A 17,903-nucleotide genomic window follows, 5' to 3' on the forward strand; every position below is an offset into this window, starting at 1 on the left:
GCCACCCACAGCAACAGAGGCACCATCTGGGAGGTGACAAAGGCATCATCTGGGAGGTGGAGAGGACAAAACCTCAGCCTCAGGGCTGCTGAGATTGCTCAATGGGTCAAATGATTACAGTAGAAGCATGAGGACTGGGATTCTATCCCCGGCATCCATGAAAGAGCCAGGCACAGCAGTTCAAGTCAGCCCTGGAAGACGGAGGACAGGCAGATCCTAGGGCTTCCTGACCAGCCCGTCCAACCCAATTGGTGGGCTCCAGGTTCAATAAGAGACCCTGTACCAAAAAAAAGTGAGGTAGAGAACTAGTTAGGAAGATAATCAATGCCAACCTATGGCTTCCACACGCACAGGTTTATACACACACACACACACACACCTTAGACATCATCATAAACCTAAACACATCAGGAACTTTGGTGAACTCCAGTAATGAATGATTTGGAGGCATGCCAAAGTTGGATACCCATTTCCCACTGCTGAGTGAGCTGGGCCATGACCCTTCAGAGAGGTCTTCTGCTTATACAACTCTCTGGCATTTTTTTTCCTGCTCCTTAAACACTTGCTACAGATGATGTCAGCCATTCCTCTCTATTTTTAATTCCTCATGATGAGGCTGCTGCTGATTCACTCAACACCTTATGCTGTCACTGAAATAGTAAAGAGCCTTTTCTCACACCCCTAATGGAAGGTGAAGGCTGCCTGTTGTCCCCAGTGTAATTACAGGAACACTCGGTGGCCAAAGTGTGTCCTCTACCGCCCGCGGCAAAAGCTGAGCGGAGAGTTATAATTATAACTCTCCAATCTTTCCCATAATGCACTCATCGCACTGTATCCTTTGAAACCCATCTTCCCACGTCATAGGAAGGAAACGGCGAGCCTGAGATCAAATGTAGTTTACTGTAAATACAGATCAAAACTGCATCTCTTGGGCAAACCTCCCACAACTGACAGAAGCAAGTCCGCAGCAATGATGTGGCGCTCTCGTTTCTCTACAATATATATGAACGGAGGAAGTCCAGTTGAATGTTTTCTGGGGATCTTTCAGTGACCTCACGACAATGCATTGACTAATTACCAAAGCAGAGCGAACACAGGGACATTTCCCAAATAACTTTACTGTACATACCTTCAACCTGTTGAGGTGGTCGTTAATTCAGAGAAGGGATTTTCATACCTCCTGTGAGGTTTTAGATGAGTTGTGAATACCAACACGTTATTAATTTCCCTTTGCTCTTTGATTAATTTCACACTTACACTGCACAAGAGAGGAGAGATTAATGATGTCTGGGAGACAAGGCTGGGTTCTTGTAAGATGCTAAATCAACCTCAAGTGAGAGTGAATAGAGGAGCCAGATAAGGAAGTGATAAAGGAATCTGCTCTGGTTGTCTAAGCTGCTGTGAAAACATTGATGCCCAGAAACCTGGAGAGCTCAAACTGAAAAGTCTGGTTACCTCTCCTCCCAACACAGAGATGAACTACTGGAATTCTGAAGCATGTATACCCAACAATTTCCCAATGGCTGAAGTCATGGGTTCGTTTATCAGATGGTACTACAAATCTCAATGCGACAAGAGTTCCAGGACACAGTGTTCCATCTAGTCCCATCCTGTCCTTGTCTTAACTCTTCCTGATGATCATTCCTAAATACATTAAAGGAACCCTGTCAAACGCACCAAAGGTTATGAAGAATAGGAGAATACAGGGCTTGCTTAGTAACATGAATCCCAGCACGTGGGAGGTAGAGGCAAGAGAATCAAAAGTTCAAGGTCATTCTTGGCTATATAGAGAGTAGAATTCAGCCTAGGCTACTTGAGACCCTGTCAAAAAAAATGAAAGAGAAGGAAGGAGAGAAGAACATGGGAAAGGAAGGGAAGAAAAGGAGAGAGGAAGAGTAAGGGAATGGGTGAAAGGAGGGGAGGGGAGGAGAAGGGAAAGAAGGGAAGGGAAGAAGAGGGAGAGAAGGGAAGGGGAGGAGGGAGAGTAAAGGGGAAAGGAGGAGAGGGAGAGGGGAGGGAAGAGGAAGAATCCAATCTCAAGGTACATACAAGCTAATTATATTTGGGATAATAAAACACCCAGAACCTTCTATGTACCAAGATCCTAGAAACTTAGTGCAGGTCATCCAACATAAGGCTTCTTTGAGGTACTTCTGTTCTCATCAAACAGAAGACAGAAACACCCTCAGAAAGCTAAAGATCATACTAGGGGATCTCCATTGTGCTTCTGTTTAAAGAAAAACTACTTTACTGTTCTAAATTGTCCACACCCATTCATTACAAAGACTCAGACTTACCCTGAAAAAGAAAAAGCCCAGAGAGGCCTCCAAGAGCAGGTGGGGCTGCAGGTGCTAGGTGTGTCTTCCTGAACAGGGTTGGAGGCACCATTATGCCCCCTCACCCTCACCTGGATCTGTCCTGGTCTTCACAGTGAAACACTCCACAACACACATTGTTTCCCTCTGTGGCTGACTAGCTACCTAGCTACTGCAGCCTAGCTACTACTTCAGAAGGTCTAAGAGAGGCAAGGTCCTATCCTGAGAAAACTCTCCTTTCCCAGAACCAGCTCCAAGAGTCCAAAATCCATGCAAGACCAATGACTGCCATACAGGCTGGCAGCTCTGCCACCACAGGAAGCTTCAGGGATGAAGTGAGTCCCCAGGCTCATATGGATTCCATTAAACTGTCTTGGATCTTTAACCAACACTGTGCACAGGGCCTGGAGAGATGACCTGGTCAGTGAAGTACTTGCCATGCAAGCGTGGACCTGAATTTGCTCCCCCAGAACCCTAGTGAAAAGTCAGGTGAGGTGGTATGTGCCTGTAATCCCAGGGCTGGGGAGGTAAAGACAGGTGGCTCTTGGTCAGGCAAGCCCCTGTCAGTGACAGGCCCTGTCTCAAATAAACCCAAGGTAAACAGTATCTGGAGGAATGATACCTGAGGCTATCCCCTGACCTCCACATATACACGCACATATGTGAACACCCACCCTCCATGCACACATATGACCCTCTCCTTGGAGGGGGAATGTAAATAAACCAATTTCTCCCAGAGCCTACAAAGGCCATCTAAATCAAGATAAACGTTTGTTCCTTTTCTCCCTAAACATTCAGCTGGATCACCTCACTCAGATGCCTGCCTCTCAGCAAAGCTCTACAGTCAGCTGAACACCAACCCTGTCATTCTTGTTCTTGCCTTAACCATCTCCTCCCCAGCCAATCACTACAGCTTCCTACCCGCTGAGTGTTCTCCAGGCTCATCCCACTCCTTCTCAGGGGTATTCCATAATCCCTGCCAGGTGAACCCACAGGAGAAGGTGGGCAGGCGGGCAGAGAAACAGACAGAAGACACACACGCACTTTCCACTTTAAAAAGAGGTATAGATAGCACCTGGCTGCCGAGGTCCTCCTGATTCAAGGGCTGCTTAGCTCATGTCAGTGGTTCTCAGAGTTGTCCCCCAACCATTTCCACATTATTTTCCCCGCCCCACCCACTCCCCACCCTGTATCCTTGCCTATCTCTACATCTCTGGACCGCTTTCACCTATCACACTTGGTACAGACACTCCCCAGGCAGACTCTCAGCTCCCCAAGATCACGTCTTCTACTTCTTCATTATCTTCCACAAAACCAGCCACAGATAATTGCCAATCCACTGAATCTACAGTCACTGTTCATGATTTTATTTATTATTCTGACAGTAGACATTCAGATCTTTCTGGTCATTCCACTTTAATGAACATTTGGCATATGTTTAATACTTTCAGAGCTTGGTTTACTCAACAGGGAAGTACTGGTGACATCATTGGTATGTGTTCCATAGGGTGGGTGGGGATAGGGAAAGCCTCTCACAATGGCAATGGCGCTTAGCAAGTGTTCCTGCAAAGCCAGAATTCAACAATACTTTCAACCTCCTCCCCTTCCTATTACTGAGCCCTCTTTTCATTTTTGTTACTGCAATAAGATTCCAGAATAAAAAGCTTCAGAAAGAAGGTTTACGTCACAATTCCAGGTTACAGTCTATCACTGCAGGGAAGTCACAACGGCGTGAGCTTGACGCTGCTTAGTGGCATCCACAGTAGAGAGCAGCGAGAAATGAATGCATGCACACTTAATGTTCAGCTAGCCTTCTATACTATCCTACAGTTCAGGGTCCAAGCCAGGGAACGGTGCTGGACCCCTGTTGACCGAGGTTTCTGTCCCGCCCAGTTCCCATAGCCATTCAGTCCCAAAGAAACACACAGAGGTGTACCTTAATTATAAACTGGTTGGCCTATTAGCTCAGGCTTCTTCTTATCTCTTATAACTTATATTAGCCCATTATTCTTATCTCTGTTGGCCACGTGGCTTGGTACCTTTTTCGGCGAGGCAGTCACATCTTGCTTCCTCTGTGGCTGGGTCACGACTGCAGACTGACTGTTTCCTCTTCCCAGAATTCTCATTGCCCCACCTCTACTTCCTGCCTGGTCACCCTGCCTATACTTCCTGCCTGGACACTGGCAAATTAGCATTTTATTTAAAAATAATACAAGTGACAGGATAATAGACCATTGTCCCACAGCACTCCCCCCTTTTTAAACAAGACTCTGAATCTAATATCCTTTGTTTAGCTTTTCTCCTGACAATTATCCATAACAACTTGTAACCAACATTTTAAACAAAGGAAAATATCCATAGTCCATTTTTGGGGAAAGGGTGATGTGGGAGTCCCCTCTGTATGCTGTGATTACCACTAATGAATAGAGAAACTGCTTTGGACCTATAGCAAGGCAGAATTTAGGTAGTCAGGGAAAGCTAGGCTGAATGCTGGGAGGAAGAAGGGCAAAATTAGGGGACGCTATGGAGCTGCCGCCAGAGTCAGACATGCCGAAACTTTGCTGGTAAGCTGCTTCCACATGGTGATATACAGATTAATAGAAATGGGTTAAATTAAGATCTAAGAGTTAGCCAGTAAGGAGCTAGAGCTAATGGGCCAAGCAGTGATTTAATTAATACAGTTTCTGTGTGATTATTTTGGGTGTAAGTTAGCTGGGAGGCCAGGAAGAACGAGCGGCCCCCTCCTCCAACAGGCCCCAGTGTGCTGGTCCAACCTCCATCAATACAGGAAAGCAAGACAATACCCCCAGACATGCCCCAAAGCCAACCTGATTTAGACAATCCCTGATTGAAGCTTTCTTCCCAGGTGATTGTAGGTTCTGCCAAATTGATAATTAGAAATAACCATCACACCACATAAGAACCAGAGTTCAATCTTGGTTATGGGATTTGGGGAAGAGGGTGGAGGTAGGGAGATTACTCAACCACTCAGCTGCCGGGCAGACCTAAGTCACTGACAACAAAATGTTTGAAGAAATGAGCTACTATCTGGCTACCTTGGCTATGACATCAGTAGACAGTATTATCTGGTGGGACAGTACACGGTGTATGATACAGGCTGGTGATAATGGACTTATGAGGTCACATGTGGCATTTTCCCGACAACTTCGTCTGTAAAAGGAAAATCAGCCTCAACAAATTAGAATCCTCTGGAAGAGCAGCAAGCACTTTTAATAGCTGAGCCATCTCTCCAAGCCCAGAATTCTTATTCTGTTTTCCACTACCAGTAATTAAACCCAAAGCTCACACATACTGCTCAAGTGCTTTGTAACTGAGCTATACTCAGCTGTACTCGAGCTTTTAAGGAGAACATGCTAGTCCTTACTGCAACCACCTCACCAATCTCCAAACAGTCGTATCAAGCTTACTTTACACACAACATCAGAGAAATCTTTCCTGCCTGGTGCACTGCTATTATGGGCTGTATAAGTGGCTAAAATAAAATCTATGATTAAAAGAACTCCCAACAATTAAATGAGGAAATTATCAAATATCAGACAGCTCACAGAAACTTGTAACTCCAGCTCCAAGCGCCAAAGTCCTCCTTCTGGCCTCCAGGTCACGATGCTCATGTGCCCACCCCTCATCCAGACACACAAGCATATATACAAATAATAACAATTCTTAAAATCTTTTTAAAAGTTGGGTACAATTGTCTTATAACAATTGTCTTAGGACCGTCTGCTGAAAGCCGATTGGGCTGTCAGCTGAAATGGGAGACTGTGCCTAAGGATCTCTTGCAGCAGGAGCTTGAAGGCCTGCCTGGACCTTACAGGGAGACTCTGTCACCAAAGGGAAAGAAGAAGGTGAGGCAAATGAATGCGGTGGCCTGCTCCTCTTAATCCTGTTACGGCTTCAGTTCAGTTCAGTCATAGTAACAGTTAGCTACTTATATGAGAGCTAAAGTTATGGTTTAAGTTTTAATTACTGTGCCTAAGAGATCCATAACGCAAAAAAAAAAAAAAAAAAAAAAAGCCTCTAACCCATAAGCCTTACCTAAGGGGACAGATACTTCCTGAAATGCTGGAGGCTGTTGCTTTTGGAAGATAACACAAGCCACGTATTTTCACTCCCCTGAACACATTTGTTTGACCCAACCATTCACTTGATCACTTGTAGGTGAGAAGTACAGAGGCAGGAAATAGGTCAGGATGTATACTTGCCTGATTGGATGAAGGCAGGAGAAACGCAGGCAGGAAGTACGTCCGGATATATGCTTGCCCCTCGTCAGACTTGATGGGAAATACAGCAGCCTTAAGGGGTTGCCTTTATAAGCCTCTGCAAAATGTGACTTGTGGGCATTTTCTGGGACCGCCAGGAAGGACCTGGCCAGAGTCTATCATTTTGGCAAGTATTTAATGACAGCTTGCTTCAAATCTGGCTCCAAAATTGTGGTAGTTTAATATTAAGTTACCAGCTACATTCAGAGGGCTTGAGCTTCATACTTCTTCATTTAGTTCTTGAGGGTTCTTTTTAAATATCTCTCCTTCTTTCTTCCCTCATCCTCTCCGTGTGTGTGTGTGTGTGTGTGTGTGTGTGTGTTTGTGCACATGTGCCCATTCCATGGCACACATGGAGAGCAGAGATCTTCCCTGCAAGATGCACTGTTATTACAGGCTATCTAAGTGGTTTTATTTTTTAAATTTATGATAAAAGACATTCTGACAACAACAACAAAAGCCCGGAGAGTTAAGCAAGGGATTAAAAACAGGGGTTCGAAATGGATAGTCATGATTATCAATCTCTATTATCACTTGAAGGAATTTAGAATCCTCCTGGAAACACATCTCTGAGTGTGTCTATGAGGGTGTTTCCAAAGAGCTATAACTGATGAGGGAAGACCCATCCTTGAAGATGAGCAGGCCCATCCCCTGAACTGAGGTCTTAAATGGAATAAAAAGAAGAACGTGAGCTGAGCACTAGGGGTCAGCTTCTCTGCTTCCTGACTGAGGGTGCCATGTTGGACCAGCTACCTTGGATTCCTGCTGCCATGACTTCCCTATCATGATGGACCACACATTTATCGGAACTGTGAGCCAAGGGAACCCTTGGGTGGCTTCTGTCAGATACACCGCCACAACAATGAGAAAGTAAAAACATATCGAAGAACACTGATAAAAGGTGACAAGTGCATGCTAGGGACATCTAACCACATCACACTTCTGCTTCCTTCCAGACAGGGTCTCACATAGCCCGGCCGGCCTCAAACTCACAGGACCTTGAAATTCTGAGCCTCCTGCCTCCACCTCCTGAAGAATGAGACGACAGACTGCAACATTAAACCCCGTTTCCCCGCCCTTGGGGCTAGAACCCAGGCTTGGTAAATGCTAGGCCAGCACTCTGCCAACCGAGCTACATCCCAGGCCTAAGAAAACAGTCTCACTAGGAAGAAAAATACATTCTGCTCAATCAAACTGATTTGCAAGTTATTAAGAACCAAGAGGAGGTCAGAACAGAAGCAAATCCTGAGGCTGTGTGTTCCCTGACCCTGGAGCCCCAGGCAGAAGCCCAGGGTGCCGGGAACTGGGAAGGCCTGGAGCCCAGAGAGAGGAATCCCTGACTCAGATCCTGCCTGCAGGCAGGACTGGGAGGCCAGAGGCCTTCCTTCAGCTGTAAAGTAAGTCACCAGGTCACAGTGCAACGAGCAGAAAATCGCATTCTCTAGACCATAGCCAGATTACACAAAACTAGACAATGACCTCACTTCCTTCCTATTGCTCCCAGCCTACCCCCCAGAGCAGGGGCCCAGCAGCCCAGGCAATGAGTTGGGCAAGGAAACACTGGGTACAATGGCCTTACCCCAGCAGGCTCAATGAAACCACAGTCATTCCCTCCAGAGACTGCTAAGGGGGCTTGCTGGAATCCAAGGCGAGAGTCTAAGTTGCCAAGGGCTGGAAACCCACTAATGGCTCCAAGAGCCCTGCACAGCAAGTGCCCTGACTCCAAGCTCCTCCTCCTTCCAGGTCCACCACCTGCAACTGGCCTTTTTCTTGCCCAAGTCTGGATACTCCCGAAGGTCTTGGCTAAAAGTACTGAGTCTAAAGACCCAGAATTTCACCAGAATTATGCAGGGATGTTAGTAGCCACACAGAACAGCAGCAGCCCACATTGCTGATAGCTATGGAACATGAAAGATGCTTCTGAAGTTCCAGCAAATTTACCAGAATCCCCTACAGGAGCCATAATCATTAAGCTACTTGAACAGGAAGGAACCAAAGCAAGACATCGAAAGAACTACACAAGCGACTGCCATCCCCAGTGGTTGCTGGCTGCAGTGTAAGCCCCCAGTCTCTCTGCCATTTGTCTTTGTGCTCACTATTGTGGGACTAGGAACCTCAGAAAAATCCACAAACTGACATCAGGTGCTGGGGAAGCTAGGAGGGACCAGCTGCATCCAGATTTGCCTCCTACGCGATTCTAGATCCTGTGAAGCTGGCAATCAATAATAACCATAACACATGGGATGGGGTAAGAGGAGACAAGGAATAGGGTATCAGTGTGAATCCTGAATCTTTCGACCTCAGCTCCCACAGCATAAGGGCTTTTCCTCCCAAGGAGCATAAATTAACACACCACTCAGTGAAAGCCCTGAGAAATACAGCCAGCTGCAGTAAGCAAACAGTCCTCTGGTGGCCCTTAAGATGTTGAGTGAGTGGCTTAATCACCCAGCAGGGTCTAGCAGGCAATACAGAAAACCCGAGGAGACAGCCAGCAGCGAATGGAAAACGTTATCATTTAAAGAAGGATTAATAACAAGTCTGTCTAGGCTGGAGAGACAGCTCAGTAGTCAAGAGCACTCACGGCTCTTGCAGAGGACCTAGTCTGGTTCTCAGCATCCACAGCAGGAAGTTTACCATCACTTGTAACTCCGGTTCCAGGGTATCTGTGCCCTCTTCTGGCCTCCTCCAACACCTGCTTGCATGAGGTGCACAAAACTCATACAAATATACTCACATATACATAATTTAAACCCTAATGGATGGATGGATGGATGGATGGATGGATGGATGGATGATGGATTGATGGATGAATGGATGGATGGATGGATGATGGATGAATGGATGGATAATAGACGGATGGATGGTTGGATGATGGATGGGTGAATGGAGGATGGATGGATGGATGGATGGATGGATAATAAATGCACGGATAGAGGATGGATGAATGAATGATGGATGAATAGATGGATGGATGGAGGATGGATGGATGATGGATGGATAAAGGAAGCCAGGCAGGAAGGAAACATCACCAGAAGACATCTATGGCCTCTTCAGGAAAACCACCCAGGTGGGGTGAGGTATTTTTTTTTAACAAGGTAGCATCCACTATTATGGAACACCAGGAACCCCTTCCAGAGAATTCACTCCCAGCCTATTTGCCCTGCTAATTAGTCCAGCCTGCCTAAAGTGCATAGTCAAAATGATAAGGAAATAAGCCCAGAAGGAGTTTTATAAGTGACTTAGCCAAGCAGGACAGAAAAGAAACACATAGAAAAAGATGAAAATGTCCTGCTGACCCTAGCACCCAGGAGCTGATCCGTGAATCTTTAGTTCCAGGACAGCCAGGGCTACATAAATTTTCAAAATTTTAAGTCTTTTTAAAAAATATGTTTTAGTGTGTCTGTCTGTGTATGTGTATGCATGTGTATGTGTGTATATGTGTGTTTATGTATATGTATATGGACACATGTATGTGTGTATGTGTATATGTGTACCTATGTATGCACACATATGTATATATGTATGTGTCTGTATGTGCATATGTACATGTGTATATGTGTGTAGTGTATACATGTGTATGTGTGTTGTATGTGGATGTAGATGAAGCGACGGGGCTGCATCCTGCCACCCGGCTAGCTTTACACCCGAAAAAATTACACGGAAACTGTATTCTTTTAAACACTGCCTGGCCCATTAGTTTCAGCCTCTTATTGGCTAATTAACCCATATTTAGTAATCTGTGTAGCACCACGAGGTGGTCGCTTACCAGGAGAGATCTTAGCCTGCATCCATCTCGGAGAGGAAAGGCATGGCGACTGCCTATGGCGACTGCCTGAAGTTTCTGCCTTCTCTCTCCCAGAATTCTGTTTTGTCTACTCCACCTATCTAATTTTCTGTCCTATTAAAGGGCCAAGGTAGTTTCATTATTAACCAATGAAAGTAATACATAGACAGATGACTCTCCTCCATCATGTGGAGATCAGATAACTTGGCAGAAGTCAGTTCTCTCTTTCCACCATGAGGATCAAACACATGTCCTCAGGTTGTCGGCATGCGCCTTTACCCATTGAGCCATTTCACCAGCCCCTAAACTGAAAAAAAAATATCTCAAGAGGAACATGTTACAGAACATGCTACAGTGTTCCTCACACTTCCATGAACCCCTTAGATGTATCCTAGGATCTAGCAGGGAAATAGGCCACTGGGCAGATGTATGGCAGAGTTTCTAGATTAGAGAGGACTCACCTTAACTGTGAGAGGCATCTTCCATGCCCATGCCACGTGACAGCCACCTCCTGCTCCTGTGGTAGGCCTTTGCACCCAGGTGGGCTGTACACCTGAACTAAGAGTAGCAAAAAGCCACCCTTAGATGGCTCCTACCGATTACTGTCACAGCAATGAAGAAAACAATACACTCTCCCTCCTTGGGAGTCATACACTTGGGCTTCCAGGCTCCCCCAACCCCTCCCCTCTGGCTCCAGAGGCTCCATTTCCTACCTTTGCCCTGAGCCTGAGGGCTTTCCCACTGTCAACAGGCAAGGTGCCTGGGGCGATCCCTCACTCTGGCAGTGCCCTGAAACTATTTCTGCCAGGAGTCTTTGCTCCAAGTGTCTCAGGTAAAACGTGTTACCTGCAGGAGCTCAGACACTGCCTTGAATTATCACAGCTGTGATAAAAATGCATCCACGTGGGCCTAGAAGCTCAAGGGGGCATTCCTGAGTGTTTCCTCCAGTGCTGCGAATGCCAGGCTGAAAAGGGCTGGGAAAATGGATGCCTTGAAACGACTCCAACCAGAGGGTGACAACCATCCCCAGGTGGCAAGCGGCTGCTCTGCCTTCGGCTATGTACAGAACTATTTTCCCACTTAGCTTTCTTTTTTTTTTTTACCTGCTCACTAATAGAAACACCCCAGCACCCCCACACCAGAGCCCAAAGACCAATCCAAGCTCTTTACAGTCTCCAGGGAAGGTAATGGAAACAGTCACCTGGGCCAGCGAGATGATGCTTGCCACCACGCCTGATGACATGATTGGATCCCCAGGAATCATGTGGTGAAAGGAGAGAACCAACCACCAAAATCTGCCTTCTGATCCCCCTATACATGTGGTACATGTGCCACACACACACAATAAATAAATAAAATAGGCCTTGGGCACACTGAACAATTGGTGTGTACAATACAATAAGGAGGTATTTTTATCACTTTATGACAGATGAGGAAATAGATTCAACCCCAGGCCTCACACCCAAGACCAGCCGGACTGACCCAGGGGTAATCATTTCCCTTCCCCAGTACCATTCTGTTCTGGTTTTGCTTTGTTGTTTGGCTGGCCTCCACCTCAGAGAGTACTGGGATTATAATCCTCCACTGTGTTTATAGGGGCCTTGGGATTGAAACCAGGGCCCCCTGCACACCAGGCAAGTGCCTGATCAACTAAGCTACATCTCCAAACCCCACAGTATCATTCTTCAAAAAAAAAAAAAAAAGAAGAAGAACCCAAAGTCTGGAAGTTATTCTTGAACTGAGCCTAGAACTAAATTCCAGCACTCAGGAAGTGGAGGCAGAAGGTTCAAAAGTTCAAGGTTATCCTCAGCTACATAGTGAGTATACCTTGTATCAACAATGATAAGTTTTTAAAAACTTTAAGATATAATTGTGATTATATATTGTGGTAATATGTGTGCCTATTTACTATACCAAGTTGCGATATCCAAGCATGTCTGTTACCCACCAATTGAACTTGGTAATGATGAGTGCAAAGATTATTTTGAGATTTTTGGCAACAAAAATGTACCATGATTTATATTTACTGGACAGTTAAGGTGCTTCCAAACCACTGGGCTCTCTGTATCCATGGGGAACACACCTACAGATTTAATCAGCCATATTTTCTAGATAGAAAAATATCCAGAAAAGATTCTGTCAGGGAACTGGGGGTGTAGCTCAGTCGGCTGAGTGCCTAACAAGTACTGGGCTCCACCTCCAGCACCGCAGAAACCAAACGTGGGAGGCCAGAGGTTTAGACAGGATGGTCAGACGTTCAAGGTCATCGCTGGCTATGCAGAAAGCTCAAGGGCAGCTATGTAAAAACCCTGTTTCAGAGGGGATAAAAAGTATTTTGTTTTGGTCTTGAATATACATAGAACTTTTTTGTAATATTCCCTAAACAATATTGTATTAAAACTACTTTGAGTTAAGTATTAGAAATAATGGAGATAAACTTCAGGCATAGGAGGGTATGTGTAGTTTCATAAAGGACATAAAGGAGTAGCCCAGATTTCAGTATCCAAAGCAATCCCAGTACCAGTTTCCCTGCAGACTGGAGGCATGAGCATTCCAGTTGGCATAGCTGGAGTTCAGTGGCTATGAAAAGGGAGTTTTTCTCCACTCAGGTTCACTTCTGGGTTTTGAAGGTTGAGCGGAGCCTGGGTTACACGTCCTATTTGTCTACTCTAGATTTCACTACTAGGTTCAAGACCTCAGACAGAAAAGAAGACAAAACAGAAACAGGTACTGACAATTTCAGCCCCATCACATCTTCATTTCTGGCAAGCTATTACTTTCTTTTTAAAAGGTGACTCTGTGACGTTTCTTCAGGACATAAAAAAAAAAAACAACATACATTTCCTCAAAGACACACTACATATTTTAATTACAGCAAACACTTTTCCAGCCTCTTCCTCTGAAAAGATTCCTGCTTCTTCCATTAAAAAAAAAAAAAAAACTCAACTATTTTATCTACTTCTAGACATCCATCATAAGTATGCCAATATCTTAGGGCAGAAAGGGGGCGCTTTTTGAACTTTCTCAGGGTTCAATCAATAGGTTCCTTTTCACAGACGGCTGTATTGCCCGCAGAGCATATGAATTCTTTTTGCTCTTTTTTTCTAATTTAAAACAGCATTTTACTTTCCATTGCTCGGTTATTACATTTCAGGAACAGCAACAGACTCTTGTTTTCAATTATTCTGATGTTCACATCCATTATCCCATCCTAGTAGAGATATTAAATCATTAAGGATTTCAAAGAGGCTTATGTTACAAACCCATTCTCTCAGATAAAAGAGAAACAAAGAGAGGAAGAAGAAAGGCGAAAGGGAGGGAGGCAGAGGAAAGAGAGGGAAGGAAAGAGGAAGGAAGAAAGGAAGGACAGACAGATGGAAGGAAGGAAGTACAGACAGACGGACAGAAGAAAGGGAGGGAGGAAGGGAGGCAGACAGGCAGGGCATAGATTATATTAACATCAGTATTGAAATTCCAATTATAAATTAAGATATTCACTTAATCATTTATTTGTTTGTGTGTTCATTTTCGACACAGACTTTCAATATACCATGGGCCGACCTCGAGTTCCACCTCTCCCTACCTCTTTCTCGGGTTTCAGGCCTATGCCACCATGCCCACTGTGATGGTTTGAATGAGAATGCCCCACCCCACCAGAGGCTCACATATGTGAGTGCTTAGTACCCAGCTGATGATGAACTGTTTGGAAGGACTGAGAGTTGTGGCCTTGTTGGAGGAGGTGTGTCACCCACACCAGGACCAGCGGCTCTCTCTGCCTGCTGCCTGTGGATCAGAATGTAAAGTTCTCAGCTACTGCTCCAGCAATATGGCTGCTGCTTCCGACCATGATGATAATGGCCGCTCTGAAACATGTCCCTTCCCTACCCCATTACACGAACCTCACTACCAGTCTAAGGGGTATTATTTTATTTCTGGCCCCCTATAAAATCACTTCCATTTTCAACTGTGGGCTGGGATGAGAAAGGCACATACACTAATGAGCTGTTTGATTAACCAGACACCAGGATATGACTAAGAACGCGCAACACTGCCCTTAAAGCATGAAGACTGGGGGAAGGCGCTCAGAAGAGAGAAGCTGCTAACAACGAAGACACTTTCCGGCCTGTGAAACAGCCTAGGAGAGCACCTAGGTGAGGCTCTCTGCTCTCAAATGTACAGGAGGGAATGGGTCGGGAAGAGAGAGTGTGCAAAGTGACAAAGGAAGGGGTGAGAGAAAGGTCACTGAGTCCACTGACGACAAATAACTTTATCTCCACGGGTGTTGTTCAGTAGGTCTGATTTCCCCCACACAACCTTATCAGACTTTCACTGTTCTAATTTTAATACGAAGCTGGAACTCAGAGGTTCAGCAACTTGCTCAGCAGCACAGGGTGACACCAGAGTCAGAACTGATACCTAGGTACGCCTCAGAGCTTGAGAATTACTTCCAGACCAAAGTTCAAGACTCAGCAAGACCACACACCACACCCCGGGTTCCTAAACTGGGGGTGGGGTGGGAGTAAAAGATTAATGCACATACAAAAAAAGCAAGGGGTTGAAGAAAGGAGGGAGAGTACAGGGGAAGAATAGAAGGGCAGGAAAGAGGGAAAGATGGAGAAAGGAAGAAGAAAAAAGGACACAGGGAGGGGAGGAACAGGAAGGAGGAAGGGAAGGAGGAAGAAGAGAGAGGAGGGGAGGAAGAAAGAAGACAAGGAAGGGGAGGAGGGAGAAAGGGGGAAATGAAGGAAGAAAGAACAGGAGAGAGAAAAGGAAGAAGAATGGGAAAGGGAGATGAAAAAAGAAAACCAGCTTAATTTTAAAGAATAGATTCCAAAACTGTTGACACTATGCTGAGTGTGTAGGCTCCAGGAAGAGTGAGTGCCAGCAAAAGGCTGGGGACCACTGAAAAGCATGGTCTAAAAGCTGTAGGTGAACCAGCAGAAGAGTCCATCCCCAGCATGGCAAAAGTCAGTGAGGGAGAAAGATGGTCTTCGCAGGATAAGTTGGTAAGGAGCCTGGAGCCACAGTAGCATCATGCCCTCTCTGAAGAGCCCTTAAGTTGTCGGCCAGGAGACAATACAGAAAAGCATGGTGCCTGTTTCAACAAGCCACCAGATCAGGTCTCCCACTGACACCACTAGCAAGGACTCAGTGACATAAACGGCTCATCCACTCTTCCAATCCCGTGGCCCTCTAGACTATCTGAGTCAGTCATTCCACCAGCCAGAAATAAGCACAGGCTCCCATTAGTGTGTATTAGTTTATTTAAAACAAAAACATGCACTACTTGTCAAGTTATGAAATTAAACCTTAAGACATCAATTTTATGGTGGGAATAAATGGAAACTTAGATATTCTTCCCATACCCCAAATGGTTATTCTGAACATTAAATTTTAGAACTCACTGTTCTTGGACTTGCAATTCTGTGGTTTCTTGGAGTCCAAAGGCTTTGACCTTCACTGTACCTGAGCCAGATGGCTGACACACCTTCTCTTGGCTCAATGTCCTGGCCTCCACTCCCAGGACTGGTGGGCTGTTCTCCATCCCTAGAGTTCCGAAACCACCACCGTCCATTTCCTGTGGTCCTTGGCCTCTAGTCCATCAGCTCACTGAGCCATCCCTTCCCAAAGTCTTCCACTCCATCACACCTTACCACTACGGTCAACCACAAGTTCCACCTTTAAGCAGAAATTTGCAGCCCAATGTCAGTCTACCTAATCTTCTGCAGTTAGGCACAGCAGCAGTACCAGAGGGGTGGGGGATGAGGGAATAAATGAACACATGGTAGCCATAGAAACACCAGTTACCAGGTTACTTCATGCCCTGGTCTTCAGCAGGCCTTACAGCTTAGTAACAACTTGGGTTTTTATCCTGTCCTCTGCTACCTCCATTTCCCATCATTCTCACCTAAGGTTTTGGAACTTCATCCATAGACTCAACCATTCTTCCATCCATCAATAACATCAATAACATCCATCAATAACATCTATACACCAGAAGTACTCACTCCAAGTGCTGAGTCTCATCAAACTTCCATGTCAGGAGACAAGGCAACATCTACCCAGGGTTGGAAGATGATCAGAATAAAGCCTCTGAGATAAAAGGAACCAAGCAAGAAAAGAGACTTTGGCTCCTTTCTTCTTATGCTTCCTTCAAATGTTTTAATTGAAACAAAATTCCTGTAAAAGAATACACTTCAGGGATGAATAGCTCAATGTCAGAGCACTTGCCTTGCATGCACAAGATCCTAGTTCAGCCCTCAGCATCACAAAAGAAGATATGCATCAGTGGTATATAACATGTTCACCACACTGTGAAACCACCACCTCTGTTTAGATGTGTTCAGAAACACTTCTATCATCCTATAATAGTTAAGCTTTACTATCTATCAACTGATTAGATTCAGAATTACCAGAAAAACAAAATTCTGGTTGTCCCTGTGAGGTGTTTCCAGAAAGGTTTAACTGAAAAGGGAAGACCCTCCCAAATGTGGGTAGAATTATCCTACAGACTGGGGTCCAGGACGGAATTAAAAGGAAGTGAGCCAAGCGCCTGTGTCCATCGCTCCTTCCTGTCTGCAGATGCAATGAAACCAGTGCCTTATGCTCCTGCTGCTATGACTAACCTCATGATGGAGTGTACTCTTGAACTGCAAGTTATTTGGCCACTGCAACAGGAAGTTTAATTAATACACAACCCAAACCCAAAAGAAACCTTGGACCCATTAAAAAGTCACTCTCACATACTTCCCCTCCCCCTGGGAACGTAGAATCTATTTCCTATCACTGTGGATTCTCACTTCTTTGTCTGTTTCCTGCCAGTGAAGTCAAATGCCCTTCCTGCTATGTTCCCCCCCCCCCCTCTCTCTCTTTCTCTCATGTTTTAGGTCCATAGTCCATATCTAATCCTGAGACCACAAGGTCCTGTTTCTACCTAATCTCGCCCCACACACCCCAAACTGGGCTTGTGCTAATCCTACGAAAAACTCTCATATTCTAGAAAAGGAAGTAGTGCGTATTTCCTTTGATTCTTCCTCCTCATGCCAAGCATAGCTCCCTTCCCTTCTTGGCTTCTGATTCTACAGATAGACCTCTTGTATGTCCCAGTTGCCACTCCTGGGTATTCCCCCAAGAGACTCTAAGCCAACACACCACAGAGTGTTGCACACCAGTGTTTACTGCAGTGCCTTGCAGTTATAGAACTGACCTAGAAGTCAACAGAAGAATGGATATAAAAAATGTGTTTGGGACACACAATGGAATTTTCACCCATAAAGAAGAGCACAGTTTATGGGAAAATGAATGCATCTCGAGATAATATTAAGCAAGTCTCAAAAAGACAAATATAGTATGCTTTCTCTCATTTGTGGCTCCTGAGTTTCATGTAGGCACAAAACCATGCATACACACATATATATGTATATTTCACACACAGACACACACACACACACACACACACGAAATGAACATGAAAGCAAAGCTGGGAAAACAAAAACAAAACAGTAAAGCTGTTTTTATCCCAAA

At 45.2% G+C, this 17,903-nt stretch overlaps 1 protein-coding gene across 2 annotated transcripts in view; it reads right to left on the reverse strand.

The window, feature by feature from the left end:
- The window catches only part of Mgat5 (alpha-1,6-mannosylglycoprotein 6-beta-N-acetylglucosaminyltransferase), a 294,834-nt gene that overhangs the window by 252,833 nt on the left and 24,098 nt on the right, over window positions 1-17,903 (reverse strand). The gene's annotated exons all lie outside the window — the stretch shown is intronic.

The sequence above is a fragment of the Arvicola amphibius genome, chromosome 12 (genome assembly GCF_903992535.2).
Source record: "Arvicola amphibius chromosome 12, mArvAmp1.2, whole genome shotgun sequence".
Taxonomy (NCBI): Eukaryota; Metazoa; Chordata; class Mammalia; order Rodentia; family Cricetidae; genus Arvicola; species Arvicola amphibius.